This window comes from Cydia pomonella, chromosome 3, assembly GCF_033807575.1.
Source record: "Cydia pomonella isolate Wapato2018A chromosome 3, ilCydPomo1, whole genome shotgun sequence".
NCBI lineage: Eukaryota > Metazoa > Arthropoda > Insecta > Lepidoptera > Tortricidae > Cydia > Cydia pomonella.
The window spans coordinates 20,048,164-20,068,621 of NC_084705.1; positions in this window are offsets into that span (position 1 = coordinate 20,048,164).

Genomic DNA, 20,458 nt, shown 5'->3' on the forward strand with positions numbered 1-20,458 from the left:
CTGGCGGCACCCTAGGTTAGGTTTTTTATAATGTGTTTATATATATTTTGTATTGTTTTGTAAGTGTTTTTATATTTTACTTTTATATTCATATTATAAATAACCTAGCCTAAGACCAAAAATAAATAAAGGAAATAATAATAATAATTTTTTTGTGAGTAAAACTAGAATAATTTACACCCTTTATTAGAACTTACATAAAAGCACTTAAACCTTAAAACTACCTTAACATTAATCACTGCGAGTAGAGAGGAACATGTGACAAAAAGGTGGGTTATTTCGCGCTGGCCCTGCCTATCACCACCTCTACCCAGTACCGACCAGTACTTTGTGAGGCGGCAATCTAAGCTTTCAGTCAAAGTCCTCAGGAGTCTGTTGCTACTGCCACGCACGCGCTTCAGCAGAGATGCTATTCTTTTCCGTCTAATGGCATAAATGTCATACTCTGCAAACATGCCCGAGGCGCTACAGTACTTCGGCAGTTTCAACAGCATCCTCAGGATGTTATTGTACTAAACTATCAGTGAATTATAGGCAATAATATGAACCTATATTTTTGTTCCTGATAAAATAATTTCGTGAATATGGCATGTGCAAATGTGCAACTGTGCCAAAATATCGATAAATCATAAATTCTCTGTAAATACCTAGTTTTTAATAGTGAGAAAACTTGTAAGTAAGTAAGTAAGTCCTTTATTTGCATTCATGTTGTACAAATAGGTATTAAATAACAAATGAGTTGTTTCAAACATGAGCCCTGCAAGGGCGTAGCAATATTACTTAAACTAACTTATTCCTAATACAAATATAATCGTTATTGTAATCTTGTTACATCTTAAAATATTCGTCGACAGTGTTATAGCTTTTGTTTATTAGGGTTTCTTTTAATTTTCGTACAATAAGGTGTTCTTTTTTTTCTTCCTTTATATTTTGTGGTAGTTTATTATATATCTTTATGGACATTGATAAAGGGCCAGACGAATGAAGTTTTAATCGTGAGGGTGGTTGTATTAACTTTGATTTGTTTCTTAATGTATAAGTTAGCTGTACGTCTTCACGTTTGGTATATAATTCTAAGTGTTTATGGACAAATTTGCATATTTCTAGGATATAGAGGCTAGGCACGGTAAGTATTTATACTTGAAGGTCTTAATAACGGCTACCTATGGGCCCCGCCACCTATGGCCATTTTAATGGAAATTTTGACTCTTGCAAACGCAAAGCAAACGAAATTTACGCGAGCGATACACACTGTAAAATAAAACTGTTGATAAAACTGCAACTCTCATTTGATTGATAAGTGTCTGTAATTAATAACATCTTAAACCACCACAGAACATTAACTAGGCCGTGTGTCTTCGAAATTAAATATCAAACGCGAGTTATTAATTGCTTACATTTTATTTGTAATATTGAATTAAACTGCCCTGTTCACGCCCCTGCTAATCCTCGACACGCGGCCTAGTCGCAGTCGTGCACCCACTGCACCTTTCCAGGCCAAATAATTTCACTGACAAAGTCCAAAACACAACTCTACTTGTAACCAAACATGGTTGAATTTCAAATGAAATAATATAATATTGACTGGCATTCATGAATGCGGTTGGAATATGGGGTGTTTAAGTTAGGAGCTGTGGGTGACAGACTCACATATTTTGTTTTTAATTAATCTGTATTTAAAATCGTGCTATTGACGTTGCATGTTTGGTGGTTGATCGAGAACAGGATTAAGAGTGAAAGAGTTGGAGTTGAAGATTACTTATAATAATTAAAGAATAAAAATAGAACTATTTTTATTCGTAAGCAGTAAACATAAGCAAAACAAATTACATGGGTAGCCTTATAACAAAAATCATAGAAAGAATAAAGTGTCACGAAATGGCGTCATCTCAGCATGTTGCTGGCGACTTCCAGCTCTGATCTTCCGATGAGGCCATCAAGTGAGAAGAATTACGTCAGGTAACAGACGAAAAGAAGAGAGACATAAAAATACATATATGTTGTATGTACAGTCGCCATCGGATATTTCGGAGCGGCCAAGGCGGTCACAAATATCTGAACACGCTTCTATTGTCAAGGCGTTAGAGTACCTGTTCAGATATTTTTGAGCACCGTGGCCGCTCCGATATATCTGATGGTGACTGTACAGAATAACCATACTTACGCGTACTCATGTACGAGTACCTAGTAAATACTAAAAACTTAGCATTCTTAGTAACAGTAGGTAATAGAGCCGAAGACCAATTCAAGCTTACATTTTGACATCAAAATGATGTTATTTTATTATCATTCGCCCGTGCACCACACTCGCGCGAATACATGTACGGACAAGTACGAGCGAAATGCACGCGCGATTTAAATCAATATCACTAAATTATAATATATGTACGTTCGAATTGGCGTCAGGATGAAACGTAACATTATTATCAATTTTATAATATTCAATACTTCTCTAAAAATTTTGGTAATAGGTTAAAAGTTTTCAAATTTGTCTTAAGCTTTACACACACATCTTATACCTTTTTGCGGAGTATATTTAGGTACTAACTTAACCATAATTTCAAAATAATTTAACATAATTTGAAGTATATCAACCACAGTTATGTCCCTTTGATTCTTTCTGATTTTTTTCGATTTTTAAATTATTAAGAGCATTGAAAAATGTGTATGGAATTTGTTTTTCGCTCTCTCTGTGTGTAAAAACATTTTCTATAATGTCAATATCCAGAGAGGAAAATGGGGACGTTTGTATGGGGAACCGGTCGTTCCCTTCGGTTTTGTCGACAGTCCACACAGTGACCGGGCTCTTTCTGTGGTTGGTGTGAGTTATTATTGTATATGACCACCTTACTTACATTCCGTGATGAAGTAACTAAACAGAAGATAGTACTGTATTCATTATTGTCTACATAATAAATCTTACGCTTCAACTTTTATCAACTCAATTATCAAAAGACACAGAAGTTACTCAGCGATTCAAAATACGGGCTCGACTAAACTATCTTCAGCAGAGCTCTGTCCTCCTTTTATCGGCCCTACATCAGAGTTTAATTTAAATCGGTGCAAAATAACACTTTGACCAAACCTTGTTTCACGCGTGACGTGCGTTCACAAAGTCTCTTACACTTTCCCACCTTAATTGTTTTGCCGCAAATCCTTCCACCATTCTATTTTGAACCTTGCTACTTTGGGATACAGTTAAAACATGATTTGAGGAAACGAATGACAAACGTGGTATCCGAGTCCTCAGGCAAAACAGTGAGATCAGAATCTTATAAAAGGAAACGTCTTTCCCAGCCTCCATTGTCTACAATTACTTGCCTTGTCCTGTCCCCTTCCCACTCATGTCGAGCACGTAAGGCTGTCTCAAAAGAATTCACATTCTAAATCCAATTTGCGAGTTCCGTCGGATAATTTCAGATTTTTTTGTCAAAGGAAAAGTTTATTCCAATCATGTTTTTTAATGTTGTTTTCGTACGTAAAAAACGTTTTTAATTTGTTGTGGTGTTTCAGGGAGGATTTAGGAAAACTGAACAGTTTTACGAATTACTTCAGTGTCCATCCGTCCGTCCGCCACTCGTTTCTCATTCTCCCACAGCAGCATTTTGTTTTATTTTGTGATGGTACTCGTACTTTTAAATCTTTGATATTGCCGATATTCGTGCGATTTTCTCAAAACTGATTTACGTTGTAAATTACTTATATGTTTTTTGTGTTAACAGCCACCACTAACTCTAAACTTGATAAGTATCTAAAAATATGAACCACATCTCACAGTTCGGGCACGGCCCCTCTGACCACAGAATATAACGCAGTAACTGCTGTCGCGCCGCGGTATTAGTCCTCGTCTGAAGATTATAGGGTTGTCGCGTTCATGTCCGTGACAGATGACCCCGTGTGCTTCTTAGCTTCTAGGGCTGCCAATGCCATCAATTTGCTGCATTTTATTATTAGTCCCTATTAATATTATTAATGTGAAAGTAACTCCGTCTGTCTGTCTGTCTAAGGAAGACAGACAGACAGACGGAGTTACTTTCGCGCCGTTAATCGGTGGACCAATTAATTTAGATGAAATGGTATGGAGATAGTATGAGGCCCGAGGAAAGACAATAGTTAATTGTTATCAATCATCATCATCATTCGACGGAGACGAATTCGCGGGCAGAAGCCACTTTACTATAAATACGTTTATACACGAGTGGTTGTGCTGTTGTGTACGTATCTAAGCATTATTTTATGAACGGGTTTTTCAACATTATTGATGAAAAGCATATTTAACTTGGACTAAGCTCAAAAAGCTTTGAAAGCTTAATGTTATTTAAACAAATAAAAAAACCAGATAAGTAAGTACGTACCTACACATTTTACAGTTTCTAATGTCCCTGTGGTGACTGATACAACTGAAACTAATTCAAAACTGATTTACTGGCTATTACAAGTGTGAATAACTAAAATAAAATTTAATGGTAGCTATCTATTTATTTTCAATTAGTTTTGTATAGCTTTTTAAGTAGGTGATAAACACTTATTATAATTTATAACACAACATTTATAGTACCTAAGTAATGATAACATTTTTACAATAAATCTGTTAGACCTCTATCCTAATTTTTCTCTTAACGAAACTATACGTACCTCAAATAAACTATATTTATAAACCACCAAAAAGTTTGCATCCGTGACAACCCTACATGTATCAATAACTGACCCTTAAAGAAATAAAAAAGTAATAAAACGCAAGCCCGGAAGGGTTCTAATTCCTGCACACCCTTGCGGGCCTTTATTGCTAACAAATCGTTACTATTTGCATTTTTATTACTCAAGTGTTCTCTAGCACTTCTGGATACGATGTTTCAAGGCATTTGAGAGCTTCTTAAAAATCCGCTTGACTGTTATGCTAATGAGGTTTTTCCGAGCGTATCTGAGACAAACATAGTTTTTCTATGCAACTAAACAAATAATCCTGATTCGAACATAAAGTTCTCCAAATGAGACGATAGGATAAACTACTTAGGTAATTTCAAAGTACACTTGTGCGTGTTTTGTTTGGTTGTGTGTGTTGTAAGTAGAGTAGGTGCGAAGATCGACGCAATACGATACAGATACATAAATAGATAAAACAAATTAACGTCATGGGTTACCAATTTCAATACGTAGCATGTAGGGTCGTATCTATCTACCTATGCCTACCGGTTTTCGTTTGTTGCTTGCTATCGGCATCTTATAGCAATAGCTCTGAGTGCCAAGCTGCCAAGTGCCAACATGCCAACCGTTTACGCTTTCAATCATTTACGCACATCCTTAACAATATTTGACATGTAAAAATACTTTGTCTTTAATTTGCCAAAAATGTTCAATGTATGATATTTTTTCTATGAACCATTTTTTCATATTTCAAATATTGTTAACGATGTGCTGATATTTGGTGGAACGGAAAAATACTCTTGCTCGGGCCCGACATCGGGCCTGATATCGGGCGATAGCGAGTGTGGATTTAATTGGCACTTATTAGAGACATACAGCGTTTCGTTGTCGTAGCGCAAGCGACAGTCGCCTTGGCTAAGCACTCTGGAGCGGTGGGTAGAGTATCTACTGGTATGGAGGCTGATGTATCGAGGAGCTGTTTGCGGTGCGGCCGCTTTGCCGGAGCAAGTGGCCGGCTGAGGTAGGGACTTGGGTAACGGCTTTTTTAAATATACTTTTTACCATAAAGGCACTCGTATCCTTGACAAACTAACGAAACGATGGGTCAATGTTGTTGTTAGGTAGGTAAGTATATCGTTTTGAAATGTTTAACACGGAACGAGCTGGATAGTCCGTATTTTTTGTAAGTCAACGCCGTATTCTACTACTTTTAAATTCATAATCGGAAAAACCAATCAGAAAAATTAAAAAGCAAAAAACCATCTGAGTATTAACATCCATGTCATTAGACCAATGAGCGTCAAAATTATTAAGTTCCGAAATGTACACTTCACATCCAACACCTAAATCCATCCCTGAATTGCCACCATGCTAGTATTTTGTTAGTCGGCAGCTTTGTCGCGACTCTCGCGACTCTTGCGCACCGTCCTCTCTCCCTCCCACCCACTCAGACAGACAAGGACAAACGGTCACGGGACACCGCTCGCGTCGACAATATTTGATCACCCATTCACTCCGACTACTTAGGAAGGTCGTAAGAATGTTCGAATATCATGAGCACATAGGACTTTAGCGACTAAATAACAAGACGTCATTGGCTACAATGCTCTTGAAAGAACCTATTTGTACACTTAACATTTTTAACTTAACATAAAGTTATTTTTAGAAGTTGACAGAGTCTTTATTTTTTTAGGTTTTTGCCTCCTGTGGTATTTTATGATATTGAATGCGCCGTGAGTTGTAAGACTTGTAAGTACTTATAATTTAGTACGTAAAAGTAATTATTTTTTGCATTAATTAATCAATTGACCTGCATTTAGAATCAATCTCGCTAGGTTACAAGAGCACACTACGGGCCCTAAGTGGGTGTCCCATTAAATAGTTCACCCTTTGACCTCCAAAGACGTCAACTGACGCGTGCAGCTTCAGCCCAATATAAACCTTCGTGCAATCGGACAAGGTTCACGATGATGCACTGCACACGATACGCGTAACGTTTGAAAACTGACTCACTGTAAAAAAAAATAACCTCCGATCTGGGGCCCATCGCCGAACGGCTCGATCGGTATTAGACTAAGATTATTAGTCCATGGACTGTCAAGTCGTATGGGTTACCATGGCAACACACTAACAGCATTAGACTAATACCGTTCGAGAAATGGGCCCCTGATAAATTTTTTACATCTATACATTTCTTGGGTGCATTGAGGGTTATAAGTTATTAAATGAGTCCTTTCATCGTTTTGCGTTAAGATTTATTTAATGTGGATTCGATTTTTTGCAAAATGCAGCATTTTTTTCTAACAGTAACTTCGTATTCGTATGCTATGCAATTGTGGCTGTGACACCTCAAGTGTGAAGTGACACACATCACGCACACGCTTTTGGTCATAGTTATCGATCGATACGCATTTACTTAGGTTTTCCATCAGTTACAAATTATATGATTTAAACTTTCACGATTTTTAGGGTTCCGTAGCCAAATGGCAAAAAACGGAACCCTTATAGATTCGTCATGTCCGTCTGTCTGTCCGATTCTGTCACAGCCACTTTTTTCCGAAACTATAAGAGCTGTACTGTTCAAACTTAGTAAGTGGATGTATTTTATGAACCGCATTAAGATTTTCACACAAAAATAGAAAAAAAAACAATAAATTTTGGGGGTCCCCATACTTAGAACTGAAACTCAAAAAATCTTTTTTCATCAAACCCATACGTGTGGGGTATCTATGGATAGGTCTTCAAAAATGATATTGAGGTTTCTAATATAATTTTTTTCTCAAATGAATAGTTTGCGTGAGAGACACTTCCAAAGGGGTAAAATGTGTGTGTGTGTGTGTGTGTGTCCCCCGTAACTTCTAAAATAACAGAATGAAAAATCTAAAAAAAATATATGATATACATTGCCATGTAAACTTCCACCGAAAATTGGTTTGAACGAGATCTAGTAAGTAGTTTTTTTTTCATACGTCATGATATTTAAAAAAAAAAATTTTTTCATCATACCCATACATGTGGCGTATCTATGGATAGGTCTTCAAATATGATATTAAGGTTTCTAATATCATATTTTTCTAAACTGAATAGTTTGCGTGAGAGAACCTTTCAAAGTGAAAAAAAGTGTCCCCCCCCCTGTAACTACTAAAATAACAGAATGAAAAATCTAAAAAAAATATATAATTTACATTACGATGCAAACTTCCACCGAAAATTGGTTTGAACGAGATCTAGTAAGTAGTTTTTTTAATAAGTCATAAAATAAAAATAATTTTTTGTTTCATCAAACCCATACGTGTGGGGTATCTATGGATAGGTTTTCAAAAATGATATTGAGGTTTCTAATATCATTTTTTTCTAAAATGAATAGTTTGCGCGAGAGACACTTCCAAAGTGGTAAAATGTGTGTCCAAAGTCGTAAAATGTTGAACAAGATCTAGTAAGTAGATTTTTTTTTAATACGTCATAAATGGTACGGAACCCTTCATGCGCGAGTCCGACTCGCACTTGGCCGCTTTTTCACATTATTAAATCATTGCTGTGGCTGAGTATTTACTGGAGTTAGGACCAAACCATTGGATCGAGCTCCATAACCCTAAAATCCTTCCCACGGATCGTCATTTCTACAGCAGAAAAGTGCGGGAAGCTATTCAAATAAAAAAACATTGCAATTTCAAATCGGCCGAGGGTTTGGGGATCACATCCACATGGAGTCCAGTCATTAGTATACTGTATGTAAGCGGAAACGGTTACAATGTTGTGTGTCGACAGGCGGACAGAGTAACATCCGTAGTGCGCAAAACGTTCAAGTTGAGAAACAAGACCAAGTGCGGGTAGTTCGAAAAACTGGCGCAGCTAGAAAATGTTGATGTCAACTATAGCCAGTTTTCTCCGAGACCACGAGGTCAACGCTGTCCTCGAAACGTCAGAGGTAAATTTAAAACTCGATACCTGAGTAGGATAAGTCTAAAATTGATGTTTTAGAGTTAGACCAAGATAAGTCTGCAGCATTTAGATAGCCCAGAATGTGCAAGGGTTATTTTAAACGTCAAACTTCTAAGCAATTGTGACGTATAAATAACACTTGCACAGTCTAATATGCTATGAAAATCATTGCAGAGTTATCTTGGTTGAACTATATGTTTGTTTTGTGACTATTTCAGTTCCAGCGGTAACTGTACATATATTATGTTGCTATGATATTAGAAATAACTACATATAATTATAATACCTAGTAGGTAACATTATGCCCCTGTACTATATACATTGTCGAGATATAGTCGTTTCACATCATACCAAAGCAGTTTTTAAGCCTAACGAAGATTTTCGAAATGTAACTGCCAACTAAGGTGAACGAAACTGAATTTGACAAAACAAAATGAGTACATGAAAGAGTAAAAAAAATAAAGCTCGAAGTTTGGCGACTACAGTCACGTATAAGGTTAATTAATTTGAAATCTGTATTGGGCAACCGTTTGCATAAAGCAATCCGTTTATGAGGACGTACTGATCGCAAAATAATACTACGAGTATGACACTTGAAATACTGTTACATATTAAAAATATTGCACCTAAATTAGGTACTATGGGCAATATATCAAACTTTAGTGTAAAAACTGTTCAATTTACTAACGCGGACTCCCAAAATGACTATATAAATCAATTAGTTGTTCCAGAAAAGTTTATTTTTATAAATGTAATAAAACGGACTAACGATATAGAAGAGAGAATAGATGTCAATAAATTGGTAAAATATTCGAAATATACTCGGATGCGCCGCATAAATGCCTGCATATACATTATTGGCGTATTTCGAGAATTTGCAAATCACATTCGTTTAAATTATTCTTGTATTAGCTTCTTGCCTATCATTCAGGTAATTCTAGTTTGATTGTTATGCTGACGCTAACATTGATAGATACCTAAAGTGACGGCCAGCCCGCTGTTATTCTAGCGAGTCGCCTAATCCCGGTTTGCTTAATTCGACTGTTTGCTAGCAATTAACCTGCGCGGACGCACGCATTCTGTACGCACAGTCGCCAAGAAAAGCGTTAACGCAGTGTTACATAGTGACCATCCATGGTCACCTTGATCTTGGTCGGAGCAAAATGCAATTAGTGGCAAACGACCGTCTACAACACGGTTGGAAACCAGCATGGACACTTAGCCTGGAAGCAATGGTATACATATTAAGTATAAAATGTCCTTGCGTCGGAGTGGTGACAAATGTTGTGTTTCACTCAGTAGCTAAGTTAATTTAACCCTTGTACACTGAAACCCTCCAAACGCTCCAGATTCCACTTTTCAAACTACTCTCTATGCTCGGGGTTTAATTTCGGAATTTTCCGCTTGCTCGAACATTGATACATTAGCACGGCGGGTTAAACAAGTGGTTTTAAAAGGTCGGCAACTTGCATGGAACAATCCTAGGCAGACCGTATGCTTGTTGGCCACCTACGTGGTTTAAAAAAACAATAACTTCGCCCCCTTGTAAAACAAATTTAAATATTTCATTTCTTCCATAAATTTTGGCGATGCCGCTAGGACTGTGATGTCACAGTAGTGCGGCTCCGTAGCCTCAACTATGGTCCCATCCGGCAGAAGGCACGAAACTTGGCATGCATATAGCTTTTAGGTTTATGAGAACAAATAGTAGTAGAAACACGCAGAGAAGTTATACTTATTCCAAGTTATATATTTAATGAAAATTTAAAAACACTAGAAATGGGTAAGTATATAAAAGTTTTTGGCAAAAATTTCATTTTTGGTACAAGCTTTTATCGCTGACTGTACTTTTCTTTTCAAAGGCAAGTTTCACCATGTCCGTCTGCTTGTCTGTCTGTCTATCCGTCTGCGAGTTTGCTCCGTGATCGTTAGTACCAGAAAGCTGAATTTGGCACAAAGTTCAGTTAAGCCGAGAAAGTCGTAAAATAAAAACTAGAATAGTTTTTGGCAAAAATTTCATTTTTGGTACAAGCTTTTATTGCTGACTGTACTTTTCTTTCCACAGGCAACTTACTTCTCATCGAGCAAATTCTAAAACCCCCAAACGCAATTAGGATGCGTTGTTTTATCACAGAATTCCTATGTCCACCTCTTGTCTCCATCGTCAGATCAGCTCGATGGTACTTACCATAATATTGCATTGTCACCCGACTTACATATGTAGGAATGCAAATTTTCAGCTCAATCGGAAACCGGTAGTGGATCAAATTTAACTTGCAAGATTTGATTACAGAACGACAGATAACGGGACAGGTGAAACTAAATAAAAGCTTGGAAAAAGTGGGGGGAAGGAAACAATAACTTCTCGGCTTATTTCTATTTATTCTTATAAACGTAAAAACTATTATAAATTTTATATGCATGCCAAGTTTGGTGTTCCATACTAAATCGAGCTATGGAGCCGCACGCACTACAGGCCTTATTTAACATTTCAATTTCAAGGGAAGTAGAATTTATTGGCATTCGCTCCAAAAATTCACGCATGTTCTACATTACGGAAATTTCAAGGAAGATTCAGAAGTGGTAGAGCTGATTTATTTTATTGTGGAAACTACGGTGTGTACCCGTCCCGATATTTGTTTTCTATACAAAATCAGGAACCGGAAATTCCCGGGAATCGCCATACAATCTCAGTACCGGGAGCATTCCTTAAATAGTGGAAACCATCAGTACAACATAAATAACAGCTTTAAAATGATCTTTACTTATTTTACAGTACATATACTTTCCCGCACTAGTGCGAAAATTAGCATATTACGTTACAGTGTCGAACATTTAAAGGGCCATATGTACTGTAAAACGTTGTATGATGCATGTGCGAATAGGTAATTCGCAACTAGTGTCGATTTAAAACACTCCCTTCGGTCGTGTTTTAATTTATCGCCACTCGTATCGAATTTCCTATTTTTCGCACTTGTATCGTAATGTACTATTGCGCACGGCTGTACCGCACAGGTAACATGATCTGTTCTCGCATGATCACCTGACGCCACGGATTCTGTTTGCGTCCCTCTGTTTGACCGTCCACTACTCACACACGCATACACTCACAATATTTGGACATTTTTAGAAACTTGAATTTCCATTTATACTAAGCACGTATCATTGACAAACCTTTAAAAAAGCGTGTCAGCCGATAATCAACTCAATTGCTATAACGCTAAAATCTGAGTGATGGCAAATTAAAATTGGTGTCGGTAATGAAATAAATAGTAATGTGACTAAAAGGTTATTAGGTTTTCTGTTGATTTTTCTCAAGTTCTTCGTCGATTATAGATATTTGTTTAATTTACCAGTAAAGTGAGTCAGGTTTTAAGTTTCGTAATGTTTCTTAGAGAACATGGTGTGGGTAAAAATCTACTTACTAGGGTTACAGACGACGCGACGGTGCCGTCTCGGTCTGTATTGTTACCTTTATGAAAATTAGACGCTGAAATTATGTAGAAAAAAGTACTTACTAAGCACTTTTAACATGGTTAGAAAAAAAGTAAGTATTTGTTTAATATAGCCTCCCCAAAAAAACTATAACAATTGCTCAATAACTTAGCAGAGAAACGCGATCCGCGCGCCCAAAAGTAAACCGATATTGTCGTATTGTTTATTCAGTATTATTGTACTCTTTTTCTTTTCTATTCGTGCGTTTTTTTGTACTCATGGGTATTTTTTCTACTAATGCTATTATAACGTAATAATATTTTGCAAATAGGAGGTAGCAGCGCGTGAATATTTAGTGTTGTGATTTAATTTTGCGCTTGACTGTAACTTTATCAAATAGTTTATGAAAAAGTTTGCTTCCGGTAATTATGAAACTTTGCACGTAAAGATTCAAAGGTTTTGGCAACTTTCTATTTACAATACCTTAATTTACTATATTGACCTACTTCTAAAGTTAACAGTCATTAATTATTAACAAACTGTAGGTGAACCCTTATTACTCGATGTCTGCAAGGTCGGGTACTTACAGCTTCCTTAGAAAGGTAGTGTAGTAAGTAATACGGTTTACATAACAATAACGTAAAGTAATTATTTTTAGGTAGCTTTTACTGCAAAATATAATAAATATATCGCCCTAGTTTTTACTATTTTTTGTGCATCCTCATATTTTTAAATTAATTAGTGTTGTCGTATAGATCGAGTCATTCACGAAGACGCGTGCATTGGCTCGTAATATCATGTTATTAAAGGTTATATTTGACAAACATGCGCGTCGCCGTGATATTCTTATATTTATCGTGATATTCTTTTTCTTACTAATAATAAATAAACAGTAGGTACAAGAAAAACATGGAGTTATAAATACTATATAAATAAAAGTTTTTTTGTTGTTTTATTGACCGAAGAGTTAGCGAAGGTCTCAGTTTTGACTCGAGCTTCTGTTTTCGTATGTCTGGATGGTCTCCTTTACATGTCGCAATTCTCAAACCATTCCTCTGTAATTTTGTGAACAGGTTCAGTGGTTAGATTTTTTCTGTCGTTTCTTTGTAAAATGTTCCAAATGGTGGAAATTGGCATAAAGGACTTAGAGTCTATCTTAACGTGAGATCTACAGGCTCTACAGCTCACAGAGCCACTAATATCCTCTGTCACAATAGATTTCTATAAGAGGTTTCCTATAACATTTTAGTAAATTTAATTATATTTCTTATATCACAACATACTCATACCTATTTGGTACTATGTGATTATCTATGCGTAATATTTAAATTGCACTTTATTATCAAATGTGACAAAAAATAAGTACGGTCACTAAGGCACAATTCTTCCAATTCAAAATGTATGGTGATCCCATTGACTGTCATTGTAGATTATGATTTAACTTTTTGTACTTAATCATAATAACTGGTAATGTTGCTTTCACTTTCAGATGGAATTTAAGAAGTAGCACAAACCAAAATCTGTTAGTATATTTTTTGCAAATTGCAACAATAACATTGTTAAGCCTGTCCGTCTGTCCGTCCGCGCGTGTAATCTCTAATGATCCGAACTACCATTTTGCACAATAGCATTAGAAGTTTTTTTTTTTTAATGTGTGATAATGTGTCAAGAATTTGTGGAATTGAGGTCGAGGAGAAAACTTAAGTTACTTATCATTTGTTATTTAATTCTGGTTAAAGCTCTTGAAGCTCGAAACTGGGAACAGAACCTACGTTACATAATATTACATAATAACATAATTAACATAACGTATATGAAATAAATAAAAACTTAATTATCAAACTTAATTATGCCGCTTTGTGACATTAAGATTTAATTTTCTAAATTATAAATATTTTTTTTCATACTCAGACTGAGACATTTATTGGTAAAAGCAATGTTATTTTACATGTTAAGTATTTATAAATATATTATAATGAAACAAAATACACACAAAACATAACATACATAATTATGCAATATCTATGTATAATATAATATAATTGCCCTGCATAATTGTATATGATGTTTGACGAATTACAATATGTTGTTTCATCGTATGTGTGGGAGCGAGATGAACACAGGTTATAATTATTAAGATTGCCCCCAAATCTTCGAGTTCGAAAGTATAACTAGATGATGCCATGTGAGGAGAAAATAATACTTCTTACAAATTTGTAACTCCTGGAGCCTCACGTCATCCATTTAACCCTAAAACTTTTTTATTTTTTTGACAATCAAATTTCGCATAAATATTGCCGTTAGTCATAGGAACTACTTTTCTTCCTAAAAAATAAACCAACCTGTATAACATAGGCTGGTGGTATACTAACGCCATTTTTTTCTAAATATAGATCTACAACTTATCTATACATATAATAAGTATGCAAGTTTCATCTGCTTAGCAAACGTACTTTAAGTAGGTACCCTGCAGAGTCCAGACAGCATTGGCGAAGCCAACTCTTTCTAAACAGCCTAAAGCCATCAACATAAAGGATAGCTTAACCAACCCTATTTAACTTGAATAGAATAAACTCTCAATTAGGTAGTCATAATCCGTTGACTACGATAGCTGAAAAGCTATTATAAATAACAAACAAACCTTTTTGAATATCGAACTGTCTCCCACGCAAAAAAACCTTCAATCTAAAAGTCGTTTTAAATCATACTACTGTAAGACTATTATAGTAAGTTTAGTGGCTCTTGTTATTCAAAAACGGCGATAACTCTAAGAAGGTTGTACTTACATGGCGTTTCGAAGGAGCTTTTCATTGTAGTCAATTGAAATAAGGTCGCCTCTGTAAGTGTAGGCCAAACGCAGATACGAGCTTTCGGAAGCTATTTAAAGAAAAAATATTTTATTTCACAGCACAAAGGTTATAATAAAACGTTTTTATTCGGTCGATTCCGCAATTATTTTTGAACAATATGTAATTGATATTCCTTGAATGGTTTCGAATGACAAAGCGTCTAGTATAGCTTGGTCTTTTCATCCGCCTTTCCAAATGAAGGATTGGTACTTTGTTAAAAATGGAAGGACCTGTAGGGGTCTTGTTAAATTTGTTTGGTGTTCAGTGAGTTTTACCTGCTATTATGTAGAAATTTTCATTGAGTGGTTTTGATTTTTTTGTACTAACAATTAAACTTATATTGCGGTTGCCCAGCTGAGCTCCGAAGTATTGGATGACAGTATCATTGTTAAAAAATCAACCCGTTGTCATGTGGAGGAGGTTTTTAGTTTTAATAGCATTTTCAATACAATGCGATTACTTCAGTAAAAACTTACTTCAAACGTACAAATAGCCAGGAAAAAAAATACACCTATACAGGTAGGAATTTGTAGATTATCTTAGCGAAAGTTTTGTATAACGAGTATGTTATAAAATTATAGGGTTGAGTTTATGAGGTTTAGAAAAAGTAAAAGTGCGTTTTATCACCAAAAATTGTTCTTTCAGATCAGATCATATCGAAATCTCACATAATAGGTTCTTACCTATTACACATCGCCTCTCTTGAAAAGTAAACTAGTTCGAGCTCAAATATAGATAATCACAAAATTCGTGTATCGTAATCACATACCTATAAAAGGTATAGGTAACCCCAAGGTAGGGCACATACACGTATCTAGGTAATATATGCTACAATAACGCATTAGGCAACTGTTAAGATAGCTGTACCGTTGTTATTAATAAAAATATTTAAGTATTCTTATTTATACAATATGACCAGTAGGGCTAAGATGGTCGGCTCTTTATCATTTGTCACCATGCCTGTAATGCACCAAGTATGTAAGCGTGAAAAGTGACGGGCATACTGACAAGTGATAAAAATGCGAACATACTGCGGTTCCATTTCCATGGTTCCATTTGGTGTTATGCGTTCTTACATACTTGTTTGAACGCGCGATCGTGACAGCCATCATGACAGATGATAAAAGACCGACCATCTTAGCCCTACTGTATAGTACGTACTCGTAGTACCAAATATAAATATGTAAATCACGAGACTATATACTCGATATTAAAATGCCATTTAAACATTGTAATGCCCAGTTCCTTCACAGTTATTTGGCTAGGAGTCGGATATTGAGATATTCGGTTGTTCCCCGTTATTAATTTAGTGAAGTTGGCAAGTCCCGATTGCGCCATGTTTCAAGAAACAATGAACCTTTTGTTCAGTCTGTTGAACACTTTGAACAAAGCCTGCACGAATTGAACACTACAATGCCGCCACACGACATATATTGACTCCAAATGGAACTAAGTGCTTTGTATGGGACTCGAGTAATTGTTTTATTATATCCTTTATTTTATTAGAATTATAATAATACGTACTCGACTTGATATAGAGTTAGTCAATTAAATGTAAAGTATATTTTAAATTTTCTTATATCAATGGACTAAAGCTCAAATTAAAATGTTAGATATTAAGTGGTTAACAATGAGAGTTGTATTAAATATTGGTGAGGTTCTTTTGTAAGTTGTTAGGGGCGTGGTCACTATAAACCGATTTTAGTAATTAGAGGTTCACGATTTTATGGGGTAAAGAGAGTAGGTACATGAAACCAATGTTTTGAGTACCGAATAAGCTGTTGGTCTATGTCAGGGAACTGTGATGTGTAGAACCAACAGGGCAAGAAATGTAGATGAATATTGTAAATGCATAATAAATAAAAATAAATCTGGCTTTCAAGTGGTGTGCCTATTAATTCTAAACATAACTGACTGAAATTACTGTAAGTATTTATGTCGTAAAGTGTTGGAAGTGAATTTGATAAATTCAATTTTTGTCAACCTATGGCACTATTTTCTAGATAAAATACTTATGAAGCAATTTTTTTTAAATATAAGTGTCGAGTTTGCATTTCTTCTTGTACTGTGGGTATTAAGTCACCATCAACTTAATGTTTATCCAACCCATTCCTCTTCGATGCCAAAGATAACAAACCTTTGTACGCGACACTATTGAAAGAGACGCCACAATAGAGCACAAGCCTTTGGGCGTTTTCGCGTGGGACAGATATTGGCTCAAAGGCAAAAAATACCTAAAAACATACCACGCGCACCCTACTGTAAACTACGCTAGCATAGTGTTCATAAATCACTGCACTTTATAACGCGCTGTGTTTAAAAAAATGCAGAATTGTAATCATGAATGTTGTTTTAGGTCTCGTATTTTACATTCCATATCGTATTCATAAACCTGCATTTACTGCAGCTACATGCCCCATTATGTAAGAATTTGTATTAATGTCATGTTATACTAACCTTAGATTTTAGTTTTAGTATGTTATTAACACGATATGGACTTTGTTCAAAATAAATGATTTTTTATTTGTTTTATTTATTTTGTTCTGTAGTTTTAACTTTCTCCTAATTTTAATTTTGTGACAAGTCTTATTGAATCGCATCAGATATTATCTGGGGGCACGGCAGTGCCCCCACCAAGTCGAGCAAAAAAGCATCACGGCCGTACCATCCTTTTCTCGAAGCAATTCAGACCATTTTCGACCCCCTGTAACTTCGTTGTGGATAAAACTAGAAGACTGAAATTTTCAGTAACCATGCAGGCATTGTAAAGACACGGTATATTACAAATTTCATTCAATTTGAACCAGTATTTTAAGAATTATAACGGGTCAAATTTCTTAATTTTGTCACTCACTGACTCACCGATCATCAAAATTCTAAGGCACTTCTAGCAGACCTAGAAGCTTCAAATTTGGAATATAAGTAGTGTTTGGTGTATGAATCAAGGAAAAACTAAAAAATCTAGAAAAGACCGCAAAGAAAATTAAGCCCATACAGCCAAGTCTTCAGTTAAATTTTTCAATATTGGCTTTATTCGTAACGATGTTTTATTTATGTTTTACGGCAGTTATTATTATTGCGTGCGAAGCCGCGGGTTTAAGCTAGTCCCATATAAATATAGGCGCATGGTAGTGCCCCTGCCAAATCGAGCAAAAAATGGGTATTCCCGTCATGAAAAAAAGTTCATAAGTCAGAGAGAGGGCTTTAAGAAAATTCGTTGCTGGTAGATATACATATATACGATAAGTAGAAGGTACCGAAAAGGAAAAAAGTAGAACTGTCTACAAAATACAAAAAGAAATGAGATCCCATCAAAAACAATACTTGTCAAAAAACCAAGTCTCGCAACTCAGTTGTTCTGCAGTAAAAAGTTGTGAGATCCATGTAATACCAAGTCGGTTATTAATTTATTCAGTCTCTACTTAAGCGACTTTCTGTCTTAATACGTCCAGTCTCTAAGACCACGATCGTGGTCCATAACAATTGAAAATCAATTGTGTCTGGAATCTCCGTACTCGAAGCATTAAGTTGTTACGTAATAATTAACAGCATCTTATAGTGACGCATATCAATATTAAAATTCTTTAATGTTTTATATAAATATATTGAGACTTGGCCATCGCCTGAAAACACGTGTAAATTCAATCGCCTGAAAACACATGTAAATTCAATTATTTAGTGCGATGGCCAAGTCTCAATATATTTATATAAAACATTAAAGAATTTTAATATTGATATGCGTCACTATAAGATGCTGTTAATTATTACGTAACAACTTAATGCTTCGAGTACGGAGATTCTAGACACAATTGATTTTCAATTGTTATGGACCACGATCGTGGTCTTAGAGACTGGACGTATTAAGACAGAAAGTCGCTTAAGTAGAGACTGAATAAATTAATAACCGACTTGGTATTACATGGATCTCACAACTTTTTACCGCAGAACAACTGAGTTGCGAGACTTGGTTTTTTTGACAAGTATTGTTTTTGATGGGATTAACGTCTTTTCTTTATGCAGGTAAAGGTTGAACATATAATTAAGGTTTACCACGTGACTTTTATATGTACTTTCCTAATCATTTTTGTGAAGTACTTGTGTGTACTGTTTACCAGCGTTTTTCCGCCAAGTGGTTTCACTGTTATTTGCTCTATGGAACAGTACCACAAAAGCTTCGCTTTACTCTTCGGTAGTAATAGTAAAGTTAGATTTATCGCGCGATCGATCCGCCCAGCCTCCATTGTTGCGCAGGTGGTTTGTTACAGTTTGTTATCTCTGATCAACATCACAACTAACACAAGTGTGCTGTGGCTGGCCGTGGGAAGGCTTTTTTGCGGATGTAAACGATACTTTGCTTGTGTCATGTGTTAGAAGGATTTTGTGGTTGCTGTTGAAAGAGTTTGAGGCTTTGGGGTTTAAGACTGGCAGTTTTTGTATTGTCTGTCATTTTCTCACTAGAAACAGTTTATTTCAATATTGAGTTCTTGATCATTTATCTATCACAAGAGTATGTGCGGAAAAAAGAATAGTGATGACTCCATCACTATTCTTACATAACGGAACTAACTACATAATAAATATTATTACACAGATCGACCTAGCCCCACTGTAAGCTCAATAAGGCTTGTTTGGTGGGTACTAGACGACAATATACCTATATAATAGATAGATTTATTAATATTTAATACATAGAAAACATCTATAACTCAGGAACCAACATCCTATCCAGGATTTGAACTCGGGACCTCTTGCCTCTTAGCAGGGTCACTACACTACCGACTATGCTAGGTAGCCGTTAAGAACAATACATTCTATGACTCTTCTCTTTCCGTAGGTACAGACCTACAGACTCTCCATGGTTGTTATTTTTTTCAACTGGAAACTATAGCCTATTAGAGTATGCAGAAAAGTACCAACTCAAAGCTCTCCGAAAATGACGCCGCCAAAAGCTAGTCTCAGTAAAATTGGAACTCCATCGTGAGAGGATTCGTCGAGTGAGTAACGACAGTCCACAAAAACTGCGGCGCACTCGGTAAAAAGTGAAATATGCGATACACCACGACCCGCAGTCAGCTATGTAGGAAACGGTAGGGAGGACATGCCGAGGTAAAAAGTTTATTTGCAAATTTCACATTCATTTTTATTTCTGTTTCCATAGAGCTCTATTTTCTCAAAGTAAACGTACATTTTATACATATAAGGTTTCCGTCTTTATAGTAAATGTGTAGGTAATTTTCCGGGTCAAAACTAACTTCAATTAAATTAAGCTAATTTTACGGTTTAACCCGCATACCTTTTTTTTAGTCACTCGATAGTCGAATAAAACAAAACTAGATATGTATTATAACAAAATTTTATGAGGTAGGCGGTAGGTAGGCATTATTAAATAAAGATTCTTTTAAACCTAGGTACTCCTGGCTGTTGGGTAGTGCTGGTAGTTTGAAGTTAAATAGTATTCTATGTCACAATGCGTCTAAACTTTTGATTTAATTTAAAACTTTAACTTTCTTTCAAACTTAAACAATTTGCCAGTGACAACTATGTAAAAAAATAGATGTTACAAGTAGGTATGCTTACAATGTCTTAAT